Source organism: Carcharodon carcharias, chromosome 15 (genome assembly GCF_017639515.1).
Source record: "Carcharodon carcharias isolate sCarCar2 chromosome 15, sCarCar2.pri, whole genome shotgun sequence".
Classification (NCBI taxonomy): Eukaryota; Metazoa; Chordata; class Chondrichthyes; order Lamniformes; family Lamnidae; genus Carcharodon; species Carcharodon carcharias.
The window spans coordinates 80,188,723-80,201,412 of NC_054481.1; positions in this window are offsets into that span (position 1 = coordinate 80,188,723).

Below are 12,690 nucleotides of genomic sequence, written 5' to 3' on the forward strand. Positions count from 1 at the left end.
TGCAGTTGCTGTTCTTGCTGTTCCTGTTGCTGCTGTTGCTGCTGCCGTTGGTGCTGTTGTGGCAGCTGTTGCTGTTGTTGTTGCTGCTGATTTTTCTGCTCTTGCTGTTGATGCTGCTGAGGCTATTGTTGCTGTTAGTGTTGCTGGTGGTGTTGCTAAAGCTGTTTTTGCTGTTGCTGTACCTGCTTCTGTAGCGGCTATCGCTGTTGCTGTTGCTGCTGCTGCAGTTGGTGCCGCTGCTGCTGTTGCTGCTGCTGCTGTTGCTCATGTTGCTGCTGCTGTTGTTCCTGTTTTTGCTGCTGCTGCAGTTGTTCTTGCTGATATTGCTGATATTCCTGTTACTGCTGTTGTTGCTGCCGCTGCTCCTGATGTTGCTGCTTATGCTGTTGCTGTTGCTGTTGCTGCTGCGGCTGCAGCTGCTGTTCCTTTTGCTGCTGTTGCTGCTGCTGTTGTTGCTATGGCTGCTTATGTTGCTGCAGCTGATGCTGCTGGTGTTGCTATTGCATTTGCTGCTCTTGCTGCTGTTGTTGCTGCTTAAGCAGCTGCAGTTGCAGCTGGTGTTGCTGTTGCTGCTGCTGCTGCATTTGTTGTTGCTGCTGTTTCTGCTGGTGTTGGGCTGCTAATTTTGCAGATGATCCTGTTACGGATGCTGTTGCTGCCACTGCTCCTCCTGCTGCTGGTAAACCTGTTGCTGCTGCAGCTGCTGATATTCCTGTTACTGCTGTTCTTGCTGACGCTGCTCCTGCTGTTGCTGGTAAAGCGGTTGTGGCTGCTGCTGTTGCTGATGCTACTGCTGTTGCTGTTCCTTTGGCTGCTGTTGCTGATGCTACTGCTGTTGCTGTTCCTTTGGCTCTTGTTGCTGCTGCAGCTCCTGCTGTTGCTACTGTTGCTGTTACTGTTGCTCCAGTTGTTGCTGCTGCTGTTCTTGCTGATGCTGTTGCTGTTGCTGCTGCTGATTTTGCTGCTGCTGTTTTTGCAGCTGCTGTTGCTACTGTTGCTGCTACTGCTGTTTCTGGTGCTGCTGTTGATGATGCTGCTGCAGTTGCTGCCACTGCTCCTGCTGTTGCTACTGTTCCTGTTGCTGCTACTGCCGTTGCTGTTCCTGCTGCTGCTGCTCATGTTGCTCCTGTTGATGTTGCTGTTGCTGCAGCTGTTATTGCTGCTGATGATGCTGCTGCTGCTGTTGCTGCTGCAGTTGCTAATGTTGCTGCTGCTGTTGCTTTTGCTGCTGCTGTTGCTGCGGCTGCTGTTGCTGTTGCTGATCCTGTTGCTGCTGTTGCTGCTGCTGTTGTTGCAGCTGCTGTTGCTACTGTTGCTGCCACTGCTGTTTCTGTTGCCGCTGTTGATGATGCTGCTGCTGTTGCTGCCACTACTCCTGCTGTTGCTACTGTTCCTGTTGCTGCTACTGCCGTTGCTGTTCCTGCTGCTGCTCATGTTGCTCCTGTTGATGGTGCTGTTGCTGCAGCTGTTATTGCTGCTGCTGTTGCTGTTGCTGCTGCTGCTGTTGCTGTTGCTTTTGCTGCTGCTGCTGTTGTTGCTGCTGTTGCTGCCACTGCTGCTGCTGTTGCTGATGATTTTGCTACTGTTGCTTTTGCTGCTGCTGTTGCTGCTGCTGTTGCTGCTGCTGTTGCTGCTGCTGTTGCTGATCCTGTTGATGTTGCTGCTGCGGCATGTTTGCTGGTTTTTCTCTAGCTGTTGTTGCTGCTTTTACTCTGGCTGGTGCTGGTTCTGCTGCTGCTGTTGCTGTTGCAGTTGCTGCTGCTGCTGTTGTTGCTGCTCTTCCTGCTGCTGTTGCTGAGGATTTTGCAACTGTTGCTTTTGCTGCTGCTGTTGCTGCTGATGTTGCTGCTGCGGCTGCGGTTGCTGTTCCTTTTGTTGCTGTTGCTGTTGCTGCTGTCGCTCTTGCTGTTTTTGCTGTTCCTTTTGCTGTTGTTGCTGCTGTTGATGTTATTGCTATGGCTGCCGCTGTTGCTGCTGCTGATGTTGCGGGTGTTGCTGTTGCATTTGCTGCTTTTGCTGCTGTTGTCGCTGCTGAAGCAGCTGCAGTTGCTGCTGATGTTGCTTTTGCTGCAGCTGCTGCAGATGTTGTTGCTGCTGCTGATGATGATGATCCTATTACTGATGTTGTTGCTGCCGCTGCTCCTCCTGTTGCTGGTGAAGCTGTTGCTGCTGCTGCTGTTGCTGATATTCGTTACAGCTGTTCTTGCTGATGCTGCTCCTGCTGTTGCTGCTAATGCTGTTGCTGCTGTTGCTGATGCTTCTGCTGTTGTTGTTCCTTTGGCTGCTGTTGCTGATGCTACTGCTGTTGCTGTTCCTTTGGCTCTTGTTGCTGCTGCTGCTCCTGCTGTTGCTACTGCTGCTGTTATTGTTGTTGCTGCTGCTGTTTTTGCTGATGCTGTTGCTGTTGTTGTTGCTGATGTTGCTGGTGTTGCTGTTGCATGTGCTGCTCTTGCTGCTGTTGTTGCTGCTGAAGCAGGTGCAGTTGCTGCTGGTGTTGCTGTTGCTGCTGCTGCAGTTGTTTTTGCTGCTGCCACTGCTGCTCCTGAGCTGTTGCTGTTGCTGCTGCTGATGTCACTGCTGCTGCTGTTGCTGTTCCTACTGCTGCTGTTCACATTGCTCCTGTTGATGTTGCTGTTGCTGCTGTTGCTGTTGCTGTTGCTGCAGCTGTTATTGCTGCTGCAGTTGATGTTGCTGCTGCGGCAGATTTGCTGGTGTTTCTGCTGCTGCTGTTGCTGCTGTTGCTATTGCTGTTGCTGTTCTTGCTGTTCCTGCTGCTGCTGTTGCTGCTGCTGTTGGTGCTGTTGTGGCAGCTGTTGCTGTTGTTGTTGCTGCTGATTTTTCTGCTCTTGCTGTTGATGATGCTGTTGCTATTGTTGCTGTTAGTGCTGCTGGTGGTGTTGCTAAAGCTGTTTTTGCTGTTTCTGTACCTGCTTCTGTAGCGGCTATCGCTGTTGCTGTTGCTGCTGCTGCAGTTGGAGCTGCTGCTGCTGTTGCTGTTGCTCATGTTGCTCATGTTGCTGCTGCTGTTGTTGCTGTTTTTGCTGCTGCTGCACCTGATGCTGCTGGTTATGCTGTTGCTGTTGCTGTTGCTGCTGCGGCTGCGGCTGCTGTTCCTTTTCCTGCTGTTGCTGCTGCTGTTGTTGCTATGGCTGCCTATGTTGCTGCAGCTGATGCTGCTGCTGTTGCTGTTGCATTTGCTGCTCTTGCTGCTGTTGTTGCTGCTTAAGCAGCTGCAGTTGCTGCTGGTGTTGCTGTTGCTGCTGCTGCTGCAGTTGTTGTTGCTGCTGTTTCTGCTGGTGTTGGGCTGCTGCTTTTGCTGATGATCCTATTACTGAAGCTGTTGCTGCCACTGCTCCTCCTGCTGCTGGTAAAGCGGTTGCTGCTGCTGCTGTTTCTGATGCTACTGCTGTTGCTGTTCCTTTGGCTCTTGTTGCTGCTGCAGCTCCTGCTGTTGCTACTGTTGCTGCTGTTTTTGCTGCTGCTGTTCTTGCTGATGCTGTTGCTGTTGCTGCTGCTGATTTTGCTGCTGCTGTTTTTGCAGCTGCTGTTGCTACTGTTGCTGCTACTGCTGTTTCTGGTGCTGCTGTTGATGATGCTGCTGCAGTTGCTGCCACTGCTCCTGCTGTTGCTACTGTTCCTGTTGCTGCTACTGCCGTTGCTGTTCCTGCTGCTGCTGCTCATGTTGCTCCTGTTGATGTTGCTGTTGCTGCAGCTGTTATTGCTGCTGATGATGCTGCTGCTGCTGTTGCTGCTGCAGTTGCTAATGTTGCTGCTGCTGTTGCTTTTGCTGCTGCTGTTGCTGCGGCTGCTGTTGCTGTTGCTGATCCTGTTGCTGCTGTTGCTGCTGCTGTTGTTGCAGCTGCTGTTGCTACTGTTGCTGCCACTGCTGTTTCTGTTGCCGCTGTTGATGATGCTGCTGCTGTTGCTGCCACTACTCCTGCTGTTGCTACTGTTCCTGTTGCTGCTACTGCCGTTGCTGTTCCTGCTGCTGCTCATGTTGCTCCTGTTGATGGTGCTGTTGCTGCAGCTGTTATTGCTGCTGCTGTTGCTGTTGCTGCTGCTGCTGTTGCTGTTGCTTTTGCTGCTGCTGCTGTTGTTGCTGCTGTTGCTGCCACTGCTGCTGCTGTTGCTGATGATTTTGCTACTGTTGCTTTTGCTGCTGCTGTTGCTGCTGCTGTTGCTGCTGCTGTTGCTGCTGCTGTTGCTGATCCTGTTGATGTTGCTGCTGCGGCATGTTTGCTGGTTTTTCTCTAGCTGTTGTTGCTGCTTTTACTCTGGCTGGTGCTGGTTCTGCTGCTGCTGTTGCTGTTGCAGTTGCTGCTGCTGCTGTTGTTGCTGCTCTTCCTGCTGCTGTTGCTGAGGATTTTGCAACTGTTGCTTTTGCTGCTGCTGTTGCTGCTGATGTTGCTGCTGCGGCTGCGGTTGCTGTTCCTTTTGTTGCTGTTGCTGTTGCTGCTGTCGCTCTTGCTGTTTTTGCTGTTCCTTTTGCTGTTGTTGCTGCTGTTGATGTTATTGCTATGGCTGCCGCTGTTGCTGCTGCTGATGTTGCGGGTGTTGCTGTTGCATTTGCTGCTTTTGCTGCTGTTGTCGCTGCTGAAGCAGCTGCAGTTGCTGCTGATGTTGCTTTTGCTGCAGCTGCTGCAGATGTTGTTGCTGCTGCTGATGATGATGATCCTATTACTGATGTTGTTGCTGCCGCTGCTCCTCCTGTTGCTGGTGAAGCTGTTGCTGCTGCTGCTGTTGCTGATATTCGTTACAGCTGTTCTTGCTGATGCTGCTCCTGCTGTTGCTGCTAATGCTGTTGCTGCTGTTGCTGATGCTTCTGCTGTTGTTGTTCCTTTGGCTGCTGTTGCTGATGCTACTGCTGTTGCTGTTCCTTTGGCTCTTGTTGCTGCTGCTGCTCCTGCTGTTGCTACTGCTGCTGTTATTGTTGTTGCTGCTGCTGTTTTTGCTGATGCTGTTGCTGTTGTTGTTGCTGATGTTGCTGGTGTTGCTGTTGCATGTGCTGCTCTTGCTGCTGTTGTTGCTGCTGAAGCAGGTGCAGTTGCTGCTGGTGTTGCTGTTGCTGCTGCTGCAGTTGTTTTTGCTGCTGCCACTGCTGCTCCTGAGCTGTTGCTGTTGCTGCTGCTGATGTCACTGCTGCTGCTGTTGCTGTTCCTACTGCTGCTGTTCACATTGCTCCTGTTGATGTTGCTGTTGCTGCTGTTGCTGTTGCTGTTGCTGCAGCTGTTATTGCTGCTGCAGTTGATGTTGCTGCTGCGGCAGATTTGCTGGTGTTTCTGCTGCTGCTGTTGCTGCTGTTGCTATTGCTGTTGCTGTTCTTGCTGTTCCTGCTGCTGCTGTTGCTGCTGCTGTTGGTGCTGTTGTGGCAGCTGTTGCTGTTGTTGTTGCTGCTGATTTTTCTGCTCTTGCTGTTGATGATGCTGTTGCTATTGTTGCTGTTAGTGCTGCTGGTGGTGTTGCTAAAGCTGTTTTTGCTGTTTCTGTACCTGCTTCTGTAGCGGCTATCGCTGTTGCTGTTGCTGCTGCTGCAGTTGGAGCTGCTGCTGCTGTTGCTGTTGCTCATGTTGCTCATGTTGCTGCTGCTGTTGTTGCTGTTTTTGCTGCTGCTGCACCTGATGCTGCTGGTTATGCTGTTGCTGTTGCTGTTGCTGCTGCGGCTGCGGCTGCTGTTCCTTTTCCTGCTGTTGCTGCTGCTGTTGTTGCTATGGCTGCCTATGTTGCTGCAGCTGATGCTGCTGCTGTTGCTGTTATTTTGCTGCTCCTGCTGCTGTTGATACTGCTGAATGTGCTGCAGTTGTTGCTGATGTTGCTGCTGCTGCTCTTGCTGCTGTTGTTGCTGCTTAAGCAGCTGCAGTTGCTGCTGGTGTTGCTGTTGCTGTTGCTGCTGCAGTTGTTGTTGCTGCTGTTTCTGCTGGTGTTGGGCTGCTGCTTTTGCTGATGATCCTATTACTGAAGCTGTTGCTGCCACTGCTCCTCCTGCTGCTGGTAAAGCGGTTGCTGCTGCTGCTGTTTCTGATGCTACTGCTGTTGCTGTTCCTTTGGCTCTTGTTGCTGCTGCAGCTCCTGCTGTTGCTACTGTTGCTGCTGTTTTTGCTGCTGCTGTTCTTGCTGATGCTGTTGTTGTTGCTGCTGCTGATTTTGCTGGTGTTGCTGTTATTTTGCTGCTCCTGCTGCTGTTGATACTGCTGAAGGTGCTGCAGTTGTTGCTGATGTTGCTGCTGCTGCTGTTGCTGCTGCAGTTGCTAATGTTGCTGCTGCTCCTGCTCTTGCTTCTGCTGTTGCTGCTGCTGCTGTTGCTGTTGCTGTTGCTGATCCTGTTGCTGCTGTTGCAGCTGCTGTTGTTGCAGCTGCTGTTGCTACTGTTGCTGCTACTGCTGTTTCTGTTGCTGCTGTTGCTGATGCTGCTGCTGTTGCTGCCACTGCTTCTGCTGCTGCTACTGTTCCTGTTGCTGCTACTGCTGTTGCAGTTCCTGCTGCTGCTGCTCATGTTGTTCCTGTTGATGTTGCTGTTGCTGTTGCCGCAGCTGTTATTGCTGCTGCGGTTGCTGCTGCTGCTGCTGTTGCTGTTGCTGCTGCTGCTGTTGTTATTGCGGCAGGTTTGCTGGTGTTTCTGCTGCTGTTGTTGCTGCTGTTGCTATGGCTGCTGTTGTTGCTGCTGCTGCTACTGTTGCTATTGCTGTTGCTGCTGCTGCTGTTGTTGCTGCTGTTGCTGCCACTGCTTCTGCTGTTGCTGCTGTTGTTGCTGCTGCTGTTGCTGAACCTGTTGATGTTGCTGCTGCGGCATGTTTGCTGGTGTTTCTGCTGCTGTTGTTGCTGCTGTTGCTCCTGCTGCTGCTGTTGTTGCTGATGTTCCTGCTGCTGTTGCTGAGGATTTTGCAACTGTTGCTTTTGCTGCTGCTGTTGCTGCTGCTGTTGTTGTTGCTGATCCTGTTGCTGCTGTTGCTGCTGTTGTTGCTGTTCCTGTTGCATCTGATCCTGTTGCTGTTGCTGTTGCTGTTGCTGTTGCTGTTACTGCTGTTGTTGCTCCTCTTCCTGTTGCTGTTGCTCATGATTTTGCAACTGTTGCTTTTGCTGCTGCTGTTGTTGCTGCTGCTGCTGATCCTGTTGAATTTGCTGCTGCGGCATGTTTGCTGGTGTTTCGGCTTCTGTTGTTGCTGCTGTTGCTGCTGCTGTTGCTGTTGCAGTTGCTGCTGCTGCTGTTGTTGAGGATTTTGCAACTGCTGCTTTTGCTGCTGCTGTTTCTGCTGCTTTTGCTGCTGCTGTTGCTGATTCTGTTGCTGCTGTTGCTGCTCTTGTTGCTTTTCCTGTTGCAGCTTTTGCTGCTGCTGTTGCTGCTGCTGTTGCTGCTGTTGCTGTTGCTGCTGCTGCTGCTGTTGCTGCTTATTATGCTGCTCTTGCAGTTGTTGCTGCTGTAGCTCCTGCTGTTGCTGCTCTTGTTGCTTTTGCTCTGTTTCCTGCTGCTGTTGTTGGTGCTGCTGCTGATGTTGCTGGTGTTGCTTTTGGTTTTACTGCTGCTGCTGTTGCTCATGGTACCGTTGCTGCTGCTGTAGCTGCTGATGTTTTTGCTGCTGATGCAGTTGTTGTAGCTGCTATTGCTGCTGTTGCTGATATTCCTGTTACTTCTTTTGCATTTGCTGCTCTTTCTGCTGTTGTTGCTGCTGAAGCAGCTGCTGTTGCTGCTGGTGTTGCTGTTACTGTTGCTGCAGCTGCTGCAGTTGTTGTTGCTGCTGCTTTTGCTGATGATCCTATTACTGATGCTGCTGCTGACACTGCTCCTTCTGCTGCTGGTAAATCTGTTGCTGCTGCTGCTGCTGATATTCCTGTTACTGCTGTTCTTGCTGACGCTGCTCCTGCTGTTGCTGGTAAAGCGCTTCCTGCTGCTGCTGTTGCTGATGCTACTGCTGTTGCAGTTCCTTTGCCTACTGTTGCTGTTACTGTTGGTGCTGTTGTTGCTGCTGCTGTTCTTGCTGATGCTGTTGCTGTTGCTGCTGCTGATTTTGCTGGTGTTGCTGTTGATTTTGCTGCTCCTGCTGCTGTTGTTACTGCTGAAGGTGCTGCAGTAGCTGCTGGTGTTGCTGCTGCTGCAGTTGTTTTTGCTGCTGCTGCAGTTGTGGCTGCTGCTGTTGCTGTTGATGATGTTGCTGTTGCTGCTGCAGTTGCTAATGTTGCTGCTGCTGTTGCTGATGCTGCAGCTGTTATTGCTGCTGCTGTTGCTGCTGCTGTTGCCACTGTTACTGTTGCTGCTGTTGTTGATGTTGCTGCTGCGGCAGGTTTGCTGGTATTTCTGCTGCTGTTGTTGCTGCTGTTGCTATGGCTGCTGCTGTTGCTGCTGCTGCTGCTGTTGCTGTTGCTGTTCCTGCTGCTGCTGTTGTTGCTGCTGTTGCTGCCACTGGTGCTGCTGTTGCTGATCCTGTTGATGATGCTGCTGCGACATGTTTGCTGGTGTTTCTGCTGTTGTTGTTGCTGCTGTTGCTATGGCTGCTGTTGTTGCTGCTGCTGCTGCTGTTGCTACTTCTGTTGCTGCTGCTGCTGTTGTTGCTGCTGTTGCTGATCCTGTTGATGTTGCTGCTGCGGCATGTTTGCTGGTGGTTCTGCTGCTGTTGTTGCTGCTGTTGCTCTACCTGCTGCTGTTGCTGCTGCTGCTGTTGCTGTTGCAGGTGCTGCTGCTGTTGTTGTTGCTGCTGTTCCTGCTGCTGTTGCTGAGGATTTTGCAACTGTTGCTTTTGCTGCTGCTGCTGTTGCTGTTGCAGTTGCTGATCCTGTTGCTGCTGTCGCTGCTGTTGTTGCTGTTCCTGTTGCAGCTGATCCTGTCGCTGTTGCTGCTGCTGTTGCTGTTGCTGCCATTGCTGCTGCTGCTGTTGCTAATGTTGCTGCTGCTGTTGCTGCTTCTGCTGCTGCTGCTGCAGTTCTTGTAGCTGATATTGCTGATATTCCTGTTACTGCTGTTGTTGCTGCCGCTGCACCTGATGATGCTGGTTATGCTGTTGCTGTTGCTGTTGCTGCTGCATCTGCGATTGCTGTTCCTTTTGCTGCTGTTGCTGTTGCTATTGCTGTTTTTGCTGTTCCTGTTGCTGATGTTGCTGCTGCTGTTGCTGTTGTTGCTTTTTTGCAGTTCTTGTTGCAGTTACAGCTGCTGTCGTTGCTGCTGTTGCTATTGCTGTTTCATTCTGCTGTTGCTGTTGCTCCTGCTGCTGATGCTACTGCTGCTGATCATGCCTCTGTTGCTGTTGTTGCTGTTTCTGTTGTTGCTGTTAATGCTGTTGTTCCTGTTCCTGTTGTTGCTGTGCCTGTTGCTGCTGTTCCTGTTGCTGCTGTTGTTGCTGCTGCTTCTGTTGCTGTTTTTGCGGCTGCTGTTCCAGTTGCTGCTGTTATGCTGTTGATGCTGTTCCTCTTGCTGCTGTTTGTGTTGCTATTGCTGCTGTTGCTGCTGCTGTTGCAGCTGCTGCTGCGACGATTGCTGCTGCTGTTTTTGCTGTTCCTGTTGCTGCTGCTGTTGCTCTTGTTGCTGTTCCAGTTGCTGCTGTTGATGCTGCTGTTATGCTGCTGTTCCTGTTGCTGGTGTTGCTGCTGCTGTTAATATTCTTTTTGATGCTGTTGCTTCTGTTGCTTCTGTTGTTGCTGTTGCTGCAGATATGGTTGCTGCTGTTCCTGTTGCTGCTGCTGCAGGTGTTATTGCAGTTGCTTTTGTTGCTGTTGCTGTTTTTGCTGTTCCTGTTGCTGTTGCTGCTGCTGCTGTTGCTGTTGTTGATATGGCTGCTTCTGTTGCTGCAGCAGATGTTTCAGGTGTTGCTGTTTCATTTGCTGCTCTAGCTGTTGTTGCTCCTGAAGCAGCTGCAGTTGCTGCTGGTGTTGGGCTGCTGCTGTTGCCGATGATCCTATTACTGATGCTGATGCTGCCGCTGCTCCTCCTGTTGCTGGTAAAGCTGTTGCTGCTGCTGCTGTTGCTGATATTACTGTTACTGCCGTTCCTGCTCATGCTGCTCCTGCTGTTGCTGGTTAAGCTGTTGCTGTGGCTGCTGTTGCTGATGCTCTTGCTGTTGCTGTTCATTTGGCTGTTGTTGCTGCTGCAACTCCTGCTACTGTTGCTGTTACTGTTGCTGCGTTGTTGCTGCTGCAGTTCTTGCTGATGCTGTTGCTGTTGCTGCTGCTGATTTTGCTGGTTTTGCTGTTGATTTTGCTGCTCATGCTGCTGTTGTTACTGCTGAAGGTGCTGCAGTTGCTGCTGGTGTTGCTGTTGCTGCTGCTGCTGCAGTTGTTTTTGCTGCTGCTGCAGTAGTGGCTGCTGCTGTTCCTGCTGCAGTTGCTACTGTTGCTGTTGCTCCTGATTTTGCTGCTGCTGTTGCTGATGCTGCTGTTCCTGTTGCTGTTGCTGATCCTGTTGCTGGGTTGCTACTGCTGTTGTTCCAGCTGCTGTTGCTGCTGTTGCTGCTACTGCTGTTTCTGTTGCTGCTGTTGCTGATGTTGCTGCTGTTGCTGCCACTGCTCCTGCTGTTGCTACGGTTCCTCCTGCTGCTACTGCTGTTGCTGTTCCTGCTGCTGCTGTTCATGTTGCTCCTGTTGATGTTGCTGTTGCTGCAGCTGTTGATGTTGCTGCTGTGGCAGGTTTGCTGGTGTTTCTGCTGCTGCTGTTGCTGCTGTTGCTATTGCTGTTGCTGTTCTTGCTGTTCCTGTTGATGCTGTTCCTGCTGATGTTGCTGCTGTTGTGGCAGCTGTTGCTGTTGTTGTTCCTGCTGATTTTTCTGCTCTTGCTGTTGATGCTGCTGTTGCTCCTGCTGTTGCTACTGTTGCTGTTAGTGTTGCTGGTGGTGTTGCTAAAGCTGTTTTTGATGTTGTAGCTGTTGCTGCTGATGTTGCTGTTCATGGTGCTGCTGATGATATTGCTGTTGCTGTACCTGCTTCTGTAGCGGCTATCGCTGTTGCTGTTGCTGCTGCTGCACTTGTTGCTGCTGCTGCTATTGCTGTTGTTGCAGTTGCTGATGTAGCTGCTGCTGTTGCTATTGCTGATATTCCTGTTACTGCTGTTGTTGCTGCCGCTGCTCCTGATGTTGCTGGTTATGCTGTTGCTGTTGCTGTTGCTGCTGTGGCTGTGGTTGCTGTTCCTTTTGCTGCTGTTGCTGTTGCTGCTTTGCGATTGCTGTTTTTGCTGTTCCTGATGCTGATGTTGCTGCTGCTTTTGCTGTTGTTGTTATGGCTGCTTCTGTTGCTGCAGCTGATGCTGCTGGTGTTGCTGTTGCATGTGCTGCTCTTGCTACTGTGGTTGCTGCTGAAGCAGCTGCAGTTGCTGCTGGAGTTGCTGTTGCTGCAGCTGCTGCAGTTGTTGTTGCTATTGCTGTTGCTGATGATCCTATTACTGATGTTGTTGCTGCCGCTGCTCCTCCTGATCCTGCTAATGCTGTTGCTGCTGCTACTGTTGCTGATATTCCTGTTACTGCTGTTCTTGCTGACGCTGCTCCTGCTGTTGCTGCTAATGCTGTTGTTGCTGTTGCTGATGCTACTGCTGTTGCTGTTACTTTGGCTGCTGTTGCTGATGCTACTGCTGTTGCTGTTCCTTTGGCTGTTGTTGCTGCTGCAGCTCCTGCTGTTGCTACTGCTGCTGTTACTGTTGTTGCTGCTGCTGTTTTTGCTGATGCTGTTGCTGTTGTTGCTGCTGATGTTGCTGGTGTTGCTGTTGCATTTGCTGCTCTTGCTGCTGTTGTTGCTGAAGCAGCTGCAGTTGCTGCTGGTGTTGCTGTTGCTGCTGCTGCTGCAGTTATTTTTGCTGCTGCAGTTGTTTTTGCTGCTGTTGCTGTTGCGGCTGCTGCTGTTGCTGCTGCAGCTGCTGCTGCAGTTGTTGTTTCTGCTGCTGTTGTGGATGTTGCTGTTGCTCATGATCCTATTACTGAAGTTGTTGCTGCCACTGCTCCTCCTGTGCTGTTGCTGTTGCTGCTGCTGATGTTGCTGATGCTGCTGTTGCAGCTGCACTTGCTACTGTTGCTGTTGCTCCTGTTTTTGCTGCTGCTGTTGCTGTTGCTGATCCTGTTGTTGCTGATGTTGCTGTTCTTGCTGTTGCTGTTGCTGATCCTGTTGCTGCTGATGTTGCTGTTCTTGCTGTTCCTGTTGCTGCTGTTGCTGCTGCCGTTGTGGCAGTTGTTGCTGTTGTGGTTGCTGCTAATTTTTCTGCTCTTGCTTCTGATGCTGCTGTTGCTATTGGTGCTGTTAGTGTTGCTGGTGGTGTTGCTATAAAGCTGTTTTTGCTGATGCTGCTGCTGTTGCTGCTGCTGCTGTTTCTGTTGCTGCTGTTGCTGATGTTGCTGCTGTTGCTGCCACTGCTCCTGATGTTGTTACTGTTCCTGTTCCTGCTGCTGCTGTTGCTGTTCCTGTTGCTGCTGTTCATGTTGCTTCTGTTGATGTTGCTGTTGCTGCTGTTGCTATTGCTGTTGCTGCAGCTGTTATTGCAGTTGCTGTTGCTGCTGTTGCTGTTGCTGTTTTTGATGTTCCTTTTGCTGTTTTTGTTGCTGCTGTTGCTGTTGTTGATATGGCTGCTTCTGTTGCTACAGCTGATGCTGCTGCTGTTGCTGTTGCATTTGTTGCTCTTTCTGCTGTTGTAGCAGCTGAAGCAGCTGCGGTTGCTGCTGGTGTTTCTGTTGCTGCAGCTGCTGCAGTTGTTGTTGCTGCGGTTTCTGCTGGTGTTGGGCTGCTGCTGTTGCT